This window comes from Mus caroli, chromosome X (genome assembly GCF_900094665.2).
Source record: "Mus caroli chromosome X, CAROLI_EIJ_v1.1, whole genome shotgun sequence".
NCBI classification, from domain to species: Eukaryota; Metazoa; Chordata; class Mammalia; order Rodentia; family Muridae; genus Mus; species Mus caroli.
The window spans coordinates 11,303,130-11,314,750 of record NC_034589.1 but is presented as its reverse complement, the minus strand read 5'-3'; positions in this window follow the sequence as shown (position 1 = coordinate 11,314,750).

Here is an 11,621-nt window from a genome sequence, read left to right as displayed (position 1 = left end):
TCTCTGGTTTTATGTGGAGCTCCTTGATCCACTTAGATTTGATCTTAGTACAAGGAGATAGGAATGGTTCAATTCGCATTCTTCTACATGATAACCACCAGTTGTGCCAGCACCATTTGTTGAAAATGCTGTCTTTTTTTAATGGATGGTTTTAGCTCCCTTGTCGAAGATCAAGTGACCATAGGTGTGTGGGTTCATTTCTGGGTCTTCATTTCTATTCCAATGGTCTACTTGTCTGTCGTTATACCAGTACCATGCCGTTTTTATTACAATTGCTCTGTAGTAAAGATTCAGGTCAGGCATGGTGATTCCACCAGAGGTTCTTTTATCTTTGAGATGAGTTTTTGCTATCCTAGGTTTTTTGTCATTCCAGATAAATTTGCACATTTAATAGTCTTTCACTATATAATTTTATTTTCATAGTATTCGCTTTATAGGTCACCATTTATATTTTAATAACATTTTTCAGTAAAATGATCATTTATTGAGTCCCCTGACTCTGGGACTCAGGTGAAATTGCCATTTATTCTCCAGTGTCTCTAAGGTGGGACTGCTCAGGAGAGCACAGGCAACTGAGCTTAAGGGACATGTTACTATGGGCCTACAACTGCAGCTAGGATGTGAGGCTGTTCCATAGCCCTCTGTGCACTGGTCTTTTCAGAAGAGAACTGGTCTCCCACGAGTGCTGACACAGGCTTACAGACTCACAGTAATAACAAGCTTCAGCCAGAGAGAGCTTGAACATCTCACACCAGAGATTACCAATGGCGAAAGGCAAACTTAAGAATCTAACCAACATAAACCAAGATTACTTGGCATCATCAGAAACCAATGCTCCCACCACATCGAGACCTGGTTATGCCAATCCACTGGAAAACTAGATTGGGATTTAAAATCATATCTCATAATGCTGGTAGAAAATTTTAAGAAGGACATTAATTATCCCTTTAAAGAAATACAGGAGAACACAGCTAAATAGGTAGAAGTCCTTATAGAGGAAACATAAAATCCCTTGAAGAATTATGGGAAAACACAGGTCAACAGGTAGAAGTCCTTAAAGAGGAAACACAAAAATACCTTAGAGATCTACAGAAAAACACAAACAAACAGGTAGAGAAATTGAACAAAACCAACCAGATATATAAACAAACTCAAAGACAAAAACCAGATGATCATCTCCTTAGACTTGGAAAAAGCATTAGACAAGATGCAAGCATTAGACAAGATAAAAGTCTTGGAAATATCAGGAATTCAAGGCTCATACCTAAACATAATAAAAGCAGTCTACAGCAAACCAGTAGCCAACATCAAAGTAAATCGTGAGAAGCTGGAAGCAATCCCACTAAAATCAGGGACTAGACAAGGATGCCCACTTTCTCCCTACCTATTCAACACTGTACTTGAAGTCCTAGCCAGAGAAATTAGACAACAAAAGGAGATCAAGGGGATACAAATTGGAAAAGAAGAAGTCAAAATATCACTCTTTGCAGATGATATGATAGTATATATAAGCGACCCTAAAAATTCCACTGGAGAACGCCTAAACCTGATAAACAGCTTCGGTGAAGTAGCTGGATATAAAATTAACTCAAACAAGTCAATGGCCTTTCTCTACACAAAGGATAAACAGGCTGAGAAAGAAATTAGGGAAATAACACCGTTTTCAATAGTCACAAATAATATAAAATATCTTGGCGTGACTCTAACTAAGGAAGTGAAAGATCTGTCTGATAAGAAATTCAAGTCTCTGAAGAAAGAAATTAAAGAAGATCTCAGAAGATGGAAAGATCTTCCATGCTCATGGATTGGTAGGATCAACATTGTAAAAATGGCTATCTTGCCATAAACAGTCTACAGATTCAATGAAATCCCCATCAAAATTCCAACTCAATTCTTCAACGAATTAGAAAGAGCAATCTGCAAATTCATCTGGAATAACAAAAATCCTAGGATAGCAAAACCTCTTCTCAAGGATAAAAGAACCTCTGGTGGAATCTCCATGCCTGACCTAAGGCTTTACTACAGAGCAATTGTGATAAAAAACTGCATGGTACTAGTATAGTGACAGACAAGTAGACCAATGGAATAGAATTGAAGACCCAGAAATGAACCCACACACCTATAGTCACTTGATATTTGACAAGGGAGCTAAAATCGTCCAGTGGAAAAATGACAGCATTTTCAACAAAGAAGACCTAATTCCAATTCTTCTCAAACTATTTCACAGGATAGAAACAAAATGTAGTCTACCCAATTCGTTCTATGAAGTCACAATTACTCTGTTACCTAAACCACACAAACATTCAACAAAGAAAGAGAACCTCACACCAATTGACCTTATGATTAGCAATGCAAAAATAATAAAATTCTCTAAATTGAATCCAAGAACACATCAAAACAATCATCCATCATGATCAAGTAGGCTTCATTCCAGGCATGCAGGGATGGTTCAATATACGGAAATCCCTCAACGTATTCCAGTATATAAACAAACACAAAGACAAAAGCAACATCATCATCTCATTAGATGCTGAGAAAGCACTTGACAAATCCAACACCCATTCGTGATAAAGATCTTGGAAAGAACAGGAATTCAGGACCCATATCTAAGCATAATAAAAGCAATACACAGCAAACCAGTAACCATCATCAAACAAAATGGAGAGAAACTTGTAGCAATCCCACTAAAATCAGAGTCTAAACAAGGCTGCCCTCCCTCTAACTACCCTCTCAATATAGTACTTGAAGGCCTAGCCAGAACAATTAGACAGCAAAAGGAGATCAAAGGGATACAAATTGGAAAGCAAGAAGTCAAAAAAAATCACTATTTGCAGATGATTTGATAGTATATAAAAGTGCTACAAAAATTCCACCAGAGAACTCCTCAACCTGATAAACAGCGTCAGTGCAGTAGCTGGATACAACATTAACTCAAACAAATCAGTGGCTTTTCTCTACACAAAAGATAAAGAGGATGAGAAAGAAATTAGGGAAACAACACCCTTCACAATAGTCACAAATAAAACATGTTGGTGTGAATCTAACTGAATAAGTAAAAGAGCTGTATGATAAGAACTTCTAGTGTCTGAAGAAAGAACTCAAAGAAGATCTCAGAAGATGGAAAGATCTCCTTTGCTCATGGATTGGCAGGATTAATATAGTAAAAATGGCCATCTTGCCCAAAGCAATCTACAAATTCAATGCAATCCCCATCAAAATGCCAAGTCAGTTCTTCATCGAGTTAGAAAGGGCAATTTATAAATTCATCTGGAATAACCAAAAACATATGATAGCAAAAACTATTCTCAATATTAAAAGAACCTCTGATGGAATCACAATCCCTGACCTCAACGTGTATTACAGAGCAATTGTGATAAAAACTGCATGGTACTGGTACAATGACAGACAGGTAGATCAATGGAATAGAATTGAAGACCCAGAAATGAAACCACACAACTATGGTCACTTGATCTTTGACAAGGGAGCTAAAACCATCCAGTGGAAAAAAAAGACAGCATTTTCAACAAATGGTGCTGGCACAAGTGGTTGTTATCAAGTAGAAGAATGTGAATTGATCCATTCTTATCTCCTGTACAAAGCTCAAGTCTAAGTGTATCAAGGAACTCCACATAAAACCAGAGACACTGAAACTTATAGATGAGAAAGTGGGGAAGAGCCTTCAAGATATGGGCACAGGGGTAAAATTCCTAAACAGAAAAGCAATGGCTTGTGCTGTTAAAAAAAAAAAAAAAAGAATTGACAAATGGGACCTCATAACATTGCAAAGCTTCCGTAAGGTAAAGGACACTATCAATATGACACAAAGTAACCACCAGATTGGGAAAAGATCTTTACCAATCCTAAATCTGATAATGTGCTAATATCCAATACATATCAAGGACTCAAGAAGATGGACTCCAGAAAACCAAATAACCCTATTAAAAAATGGGGCACAGAGCTAAACAAAGAATTTTCAACTGAGGAATACCGAATGTCTGAGAAGCACCAAAAAAGATGTTTAACACCCTTAATCATCAGGGAAATGTAAATCAAAACAACCCTGAGATTCCACCTCATACTTGTCAGAATGGCTAAGATTAAAAATTCAGATGACAGCAGCTGCTGGTGAGGATGTGTAGAAAGAGGGACACTTTCCATTGCTGGTGGGATTGCAAGCTAGTACAACCTCTCTAGAAATCACTTTTGTGGCCCCTCAGAAAATTGTACATAGTTCTACCAGATGATCCAGCAATACTACTCCTGGGATATACCCAGAAGATGCTCCAACATGCAATAAGCACACATGCTCCACTATGTTCATAGCAGCCTTATTTATAATAGCCAGAAGCTGGAAAGATCCCAGATGTCCCTCAACAGAGGAATGGATACAGAAAATGTGGTACATTTACACAATGGAGTACTACTCAGCTATTCAAAACAATAAATTTATTTAATTCTTAGTCGAATGGATGGATCTGGAGGACATCATGCTGAGTGTGGTAACCCAATCACAAAACAACACACATGATATGTATCACTGATAAGTGGATTTAGCCTAGAAGCTCAGGATACCCAAGATACGATTTGCAAAACACAAGACACTCAAGAAGGAGGAAGAAGTGTGGATACTTTGATCCTTCTTAGAAGGGGAACAAAATACCCATGGAAGGAGTTACAGAGACAAAGTTCAGAGCAGATAATAAAGGAATGAGCATCCAGAGACTGCCCCACCTTGGAATCCTTCCCATAAATAACCACCAAACCCTGACACTATTGCAGATGCCAACAAGATTTTGCTGACAGGACCCTGATATAGCTGTCTCCTGTGAGTCTCTGCCAGTGCCTGGAAAATACAGAAGTGTATCCTCACAGCCATCTTTTTCCCAAAGCATAGGGTCTACCATGAAGGAGCTAGAGAAAGTACCCAAGGAGCTGAAGGGGTTTGTAGCCCCATAGCAGGAATGATAATATAAACTAACCAGTATCCCCATAGCTCCCTGGGACTAAACTACCATCAAAGAAAACACATGGTGGGACTCATGGCTCTTGCTGCAGATGTAGTAGGGAATGGCCTATTCAGTCATCAGATGGATTAGAGGCCCTTGGTTTGTGAAGGTTCTATGTCCCAGTATAGGGGAATGCAAGGGACTGGAAGTGGGAATGAATAGATTGGGGAGCATGGGTAGGGTGAAGGGGATAGGGGATTTTCAGAGGGTAAACTAGGAAGGGGGACAGCATTTGAGGTGTGAATAAATAAATTATCTAATTTTAAAAATCTGGAGAAAGTGAAAATAAATAAATATTAGTTCATGAATATTTCACTGTACCTCAAAGTGCACATACACCCATGAATCTAGAAGTCTTTTACTCTGTCTAAAAGAAACTAAAAAAGCAGTCCCAAGGCAAAAAGTTTCACTTCATGGAAACTTAGTTTCCTGGAGCCTGTACATGAATTCATCCTGTAGCATGAATGCTCCAAGCTTGTCCCTGTGTTAGTCAGTGAATGGATCTGTGTGCTTCCTTTCAGTATTATTTTATTATAGATGCCTCCAAGCAATGATTTGTCAAATACCTAAGCAAAATTGAACTTTGCTTCCTGGCCTTCAACAGTGTCCTAGGCAGTCCTTGAGCTGACCCTGGGCTTGGAATTCAGTAAGAATGTTACCTATTCAGTAACATTCAGAATTGCCTCCAGTATTGTAAGAGAGATAGTGAAAGAAATCAGGCATTACTATCTATTACATAGAGTTAGAAATTTCAGAGCAAGCTTAGCAAAGTAAATTTAGAATTCTTTTTATAGTTATGTATGGCAGACTACATTAATTAACAGATGAAAATTCCCCTACAAAATCACTTAGAATAACATCCGAGTCACTCCCATGTACAGGAATTTACAATGGTTTAGGAAGAAGATTGGGCTGTAGTTTAAAGAGGAACTAGAGTATTGCATTATTCATGAGAAGGTTAGCTAGATCGGAACTCCCTAGCACATACTTTCACTAGCCCAGAGGAATAGCATAGTTAGGTATTTACTAAGAGCTGGCTGATGGTGGGTTAAACAATAAATCCAAATTAGAACTATGGCTTGAGTGTGAAAGCCCTTGCCCTGAAGTGTAACAACCTCACACCTGGCTTCTAAGACTATAGCTGACCTTAGATAGGGCTGTCTTTGTCTCAGTTGTTACATTGCCTGGTTCCTGCTATTCTTTATGTTTTTTGTAAGGAGTCATAAAGCATCGTGTAACCTCAGTGTACCTTGGCTGATGTGTCACCTAACTTCCTTATTTTCTTCTGTATTATAACTCTGATGCTCTCTTTGAGAAATTACATTCAGATTAACACTTTCTTGTGTTTGCATCTGTTTGTCACTCACAGCCAACTCCTTGCCCACCTGAGTACTGGGACTCTGATTCTCCTGAGGGTTGAGGGACCTACTGAGTCCAGTCCATGGCAAGTGTGGAAGTCAGAGGACAACTTGCCAGAATTGTTTCTCCCCTTCCATTATATGGTTTCTGGGGAATTGAACTCAGGTAGTTAGGTTTGGCAGTAAGTACCTCTGCCTGGTGAGCTATCTCACAGGCCTGATTTATGTGTTTGAAAACATTTAATTTTTTTCCTGACACTTTCATATATCATATATACATTTTTATCATACTCATTTCATGACTGTCTCACAGCCTACTCCCACTAGTGTCAACTTCACCTACACCCAGCAAGTCTCCCCTCCAAATGTTATGCTTAGTGTTTTGTTTTTGTTTTGTGACTCACAGAATTTAACCAGGTTCACCTACATGGGTATAGGTATGGAATTATCCACTGCACCATGAGTAATTCTCCAATGGCTGGCTATACCGAAGACAATGACCCACCTCCCCTACACACAAACACACACACACACACACACACACACACACACACACACACACACATCTGACAGTAACTGTCTAAAGAGAGGCGGGACTCCTTAAGCTACCCCTCCCATACATGACTGACTAAATGTTGACAAGTCCTGTCTTTTTGCAAGTCTCCTGCAACTGCAGCTTCTATAAGGTCCTATGTGCTTGGGTCATATCCTGTATAGAAGCAGAATCTCACAGTTCTCCCCATCATCTAGTTCTTGTATTCTTCCTGCCCTCTCTTCTAGGATCTCCAATGAATCTTGGAGAAAGAGATATGGATACTCAGTTTAGGGCGAGTTACTTATTCTTAGTGCTTTTGACCAGCCATCAGTTCAGTACAAAACAGTTCAGCCACTGTTCAGTACAAAAAAATCTTTAATGATCAAGGCAGAGAGATGATAATAGCCACTAGTCTATTAATGTAAACATAAATGCCTAGAAAGTACTTAGACAACATGTTAATTTAGTAAAACAAAAGTGGTAGGTTTATCCTTAAGAACATTCTCAGCCATGTACCTTTGACCAGACCCACAGGACTAGATATACATTTCTTCCTGCAGACTAGGCCTCAAACCCAATCTGAAAGCAGTTGGTTACTCCCATAACAATCATGCCACTATTGCCCCAGTGGGCCTTTCTTGCCTGGAAGGTTGATATTATACCTTGGAGGATTAATAATAATCATGCCACTATTGTCCCAGTAGGCATTTCTTGCCTGGAAGGTTGATATTATACCTTGCAGGGTTAACAGTTGACTTTTCTCCTCCAGATGCCTGCATCACAACTTCAGCCTCCATGAAAGCTAGACAGCAAAGAGAAAGAATCTAGATCAGTTCTATCATAATTTCTCTCTGTCCTGCAACCAAACTATGTGGGATCTTCAGTAATAAGGTATGACCATCTAGTTCTGGTAGGTAATCAGATAGCCAAGAGCAGTCATATATTTATATAAATTTAAGAAAAAAACTTTTTACTGATTCTTTGTGAATTTCACATCATGAGCCCCAATCCTACTCATCTCCTTATCTCTGTCCCTTGTATCTGCCATCCACCCTCGAAACCTTCCACCAAAAGAAGATAAAAGATAAAAATAAAATAAAATAAATAAATAAATATCATGGGAGCTGTACAGGGTGTTCCACTGTATACCTCTATGTCCTCACATCATTACTTGCAAATGTTCATTTCACTGAGTCGTCTGGTTCCAGGCCTCTGGCTTCTGCTACACCATCAAAATCAGATCTTCACTGGGACCTCTCAGGTATCCTGTTGTTGCCCTGTGTCATGGGGATCCTGAAGCTTTGATTCTTCAGGACTAACCCCTTCATATGCTCTATAAGTTCATAGATGGGGTAGATATTAGGGTGGGCCAACTCAAAAGACATGGATCTGGGCCTAGGTGGTCGCTGAATTGGGCAGCCTGATAAGAGCTTCCACAGCCACATCATTAGGTTGAGCTCTCCAGCACTTGAGTTAGTCCACCCAATGCTGCAGCCAGCAGGGGGCAGGACCAACTCTTCTGTTCTCATGACCTCAGGCTGTCTGTCCTGCCAGAGGGGGAAAGATACGGGGGAGGCGGCATCTCTCCCTTGCCCATTAGTGGGGCCAACTTTTCTGTATGCACACCAGCTCTCCTGAGTGTCATAGACAGTAAGGGGAGGGGCCAGCTCTGCACAACTCTTGAATATCAAAATGGTACCTGGTGGCAAACCAAACCAGGAACATCTGCATGGCCTTTGGTGGTAACCTGGCCCACTGATATTGACACAAACCTTTGCTACTGTATGGCTATGGACCCAGACATGGCCTCTGGTGGCAGGGCAGGCTACTCACATGAGGCTTTTTCTCACTACATTTGCATCTCCACTTTCACCTCTCTTCACAGTGCTCAAACTATTCTGCTTCTCTTTTCTCATCTCTCTACCACATACTTGCTCATCATAGTGACCCAATACCATTTATATCAGATTTATATTAACTTAATTCCAGAAAGATACAGAAAAAGGTATTCTCTATTTCCATTTTGGTATTATTATTATTCTTTTCTTTCCTCCTCTCTCTCTCTCTCTCTTTCTTTCTTTTTTTCTTTTATATTCTAATTAATTTCCACTCCCTCTTATCCTCCTAGTCCCCACACACACACACACTTTTCCTCTCCCCCTCCATCCATTCTTCCTCCATTTCTCCCCCCAAAAAATGGCTTCCCATGGATGTCAAACAGCCATGGCATATCAAGTTGCAGTAAGACTAGGCACCTCCTTTCCTCTAATAGGGATTCAGCGAGCTCCACCTAATGATTGGCTTAGGTTCTCTGAGTGTGTTTTTATTAGTTCCTGGGCAAAGCTTCTATGATGACAATTGTGTTAGTCACCAATTTATGTGTATAACAGAGTATCATTAGGAATCATTTCATTGACTTTTTTTCCAGTTATGTTTGGTTCTATCCTAGGTCTCTGGGCTATCCACCCTCTGTTTCCTGGCCCTTCAGGCAGTGTCAAGAGGCAAGGGTCTCAAGTTAGAAGAGTCATTGATTGCCCCCTCCCATAATTTCTGTAACACCTTTACTCCAGCACATCTTGTAGGAAGGACAAAATGTATGTTGAAGGTTTTGTGGCTGGATCAGTATCCCAATTCCTCCATTAGAAGTTTTCCTGGTTATAGGAGATGGTTGGTTCAAGCTCCCTATTCCCCATTGCTAGGAGTTTTAGCTAGAGCCACCCTTATAGATTCCTTGGTAGCTTCCATTGCTCTAGGTTTCTAGCTTTTTCCAGAGATGCCCTCTGCCCCTCTTCTGGTTATCTCTCCCAATATTTTTCTCCCTTCATCTTCCACTGACCTCATCTGTCCTATTCCCATCTCCATCCCCGATGCAAACCCTTCCCCCCATTCACCTGTGATGGCTACTCTATTTCCCCTTCTCAGATTCATGCATTCCCCTTTGAGCCTTCCTTATTCCTTAGCTACTGTGGGTCTGTGAATTATAGCACAATTATCCTTTACTTTATGGCTAATATCCACTCAAGTGAATATATAGCATTGTTTGTCTTTCCAGGTCTGGGTTACCTCACTTCATATTTCTTTCTATTTCTATCCATTTTCTGAAAAATTTGATGATGTTATTGTTTTTAACAGTTAAGTAATACTCCATTGTATAAATGTACCATAGTCTTTTTATCCATTCTTCAGTTGAGGGATATCTAGGTTATATCTAGTTTCTGGCTATTACTAATAAAGCTGCTATGAACCTAGTTTTGCAACTATCCTTATGGTATGGTGGAGCATCCTTTGGGTATAAAAGGAGTAGTATATCTGGGTTTGAGGTGAAACTATTCCCAATCTTCTGAGAAACTGCCATACTAACAAAGTGACTGTACAAGTTTACACTCACACCAGCAATGCAGGAGTGTGCCCTTGCTCCACATCCTTGCCAACATGAGCTATAACTTTTGTGTTTTTGAACTTAGTTCCTCTGAAAGGGATAAGATGGGACCTCAGAGTCATTTTGATTTGCATTTCCCAATGGCTAAGGATGTTGAACATTTCTTTAAGTGCTTTTGAAGTAAGACCTAATGTGTCTTTGGATTTCCTCTGTATCTGTTATGCACCACCACCCCCTTTCCTAGTACAGCATGGGCTCCAGTAAGCAGAAGTCTTCTGACAAAGTTTTGGGCCAGAATACAAGGTAGGCATCCTGTTGAGGACTGTTTGGTGGGCTTTAAGGAGTGTTAGGGGTCAGTGGGCAATATCTTACCTGGGGTTGCTAGTACCAGCATGACATTCGGGAAAGCAGCTGTAGTTGTGGGCTAGAATATGGGGCCCAGGGGAGGAGGTACAGTTTGGGACTATTGGATGGGACTTAAGGAGAGTTAGCAGGTGGTGGGTAGTGTCTTACCTGAGGTTCCTAGTACCAGCTTTGCCCCGAAAAGTCTTAGGAGCTGTGGGCTGGAATATGGAACCCAGGAGAGAGGGTGCCGTTTGGAGCTGTTGAGTTGCTTTAAGGACTGTAATGGGGTAGTTGATGGTGTCTTACCTCGGTATTCCTATTTTTATGAATAATACATGCATATATATGTCATAACCCCCAAGTAGACACAAATATTGTTATCAGACTAAATTCTAGGCTGTTTGCAGCCCCTCTCCTCAAATCAATATTCAAAGAATGCAGAGTTGGTAAGACAGAATCAGGTTTATTCAAATACTGGCACTTTGAAAGTAGGGAAGTCAACTCTCCCCACATCTCTTGGTAGATTCTGGAACACATCAGCACAGAGAGCTTTCACAGGGATGGAAAGAAAGAGAGATATTGAAAGGCAACATGTCTTTGCCACGCAGGATGATTGTTTATTCTTTCTTTTCTACTCAGATCACATAATGGACCTCAATTTCTGGGAGAAATCTTACAGTTTTTTGGTTTTTTTATTTTTTTTGAGATGTATTCTACTTCTGCAGGTTCAGCCTCACAACAATTCACATGCTTTCAGTCAGAGATACACGTGACTAAAGAATGAAGAGTAGCGCTTTTGGGGCCGCAGACATCCGGCACCCTCCCAGCCGGAGGACAGTGACCTGCCCTGCAGGGAATGCCATCTTGGCTCCGGGACTCCGCCGAACTTAGTCTGCAGAGGTGAGAGTGAGGACCACAGAGGCAGACAGCTTCTGGGACAGGCGGGAGCCACAGAGTCACTGAGGCAGCACCCTTTTGGGGCTGCAGACATCCAGCAC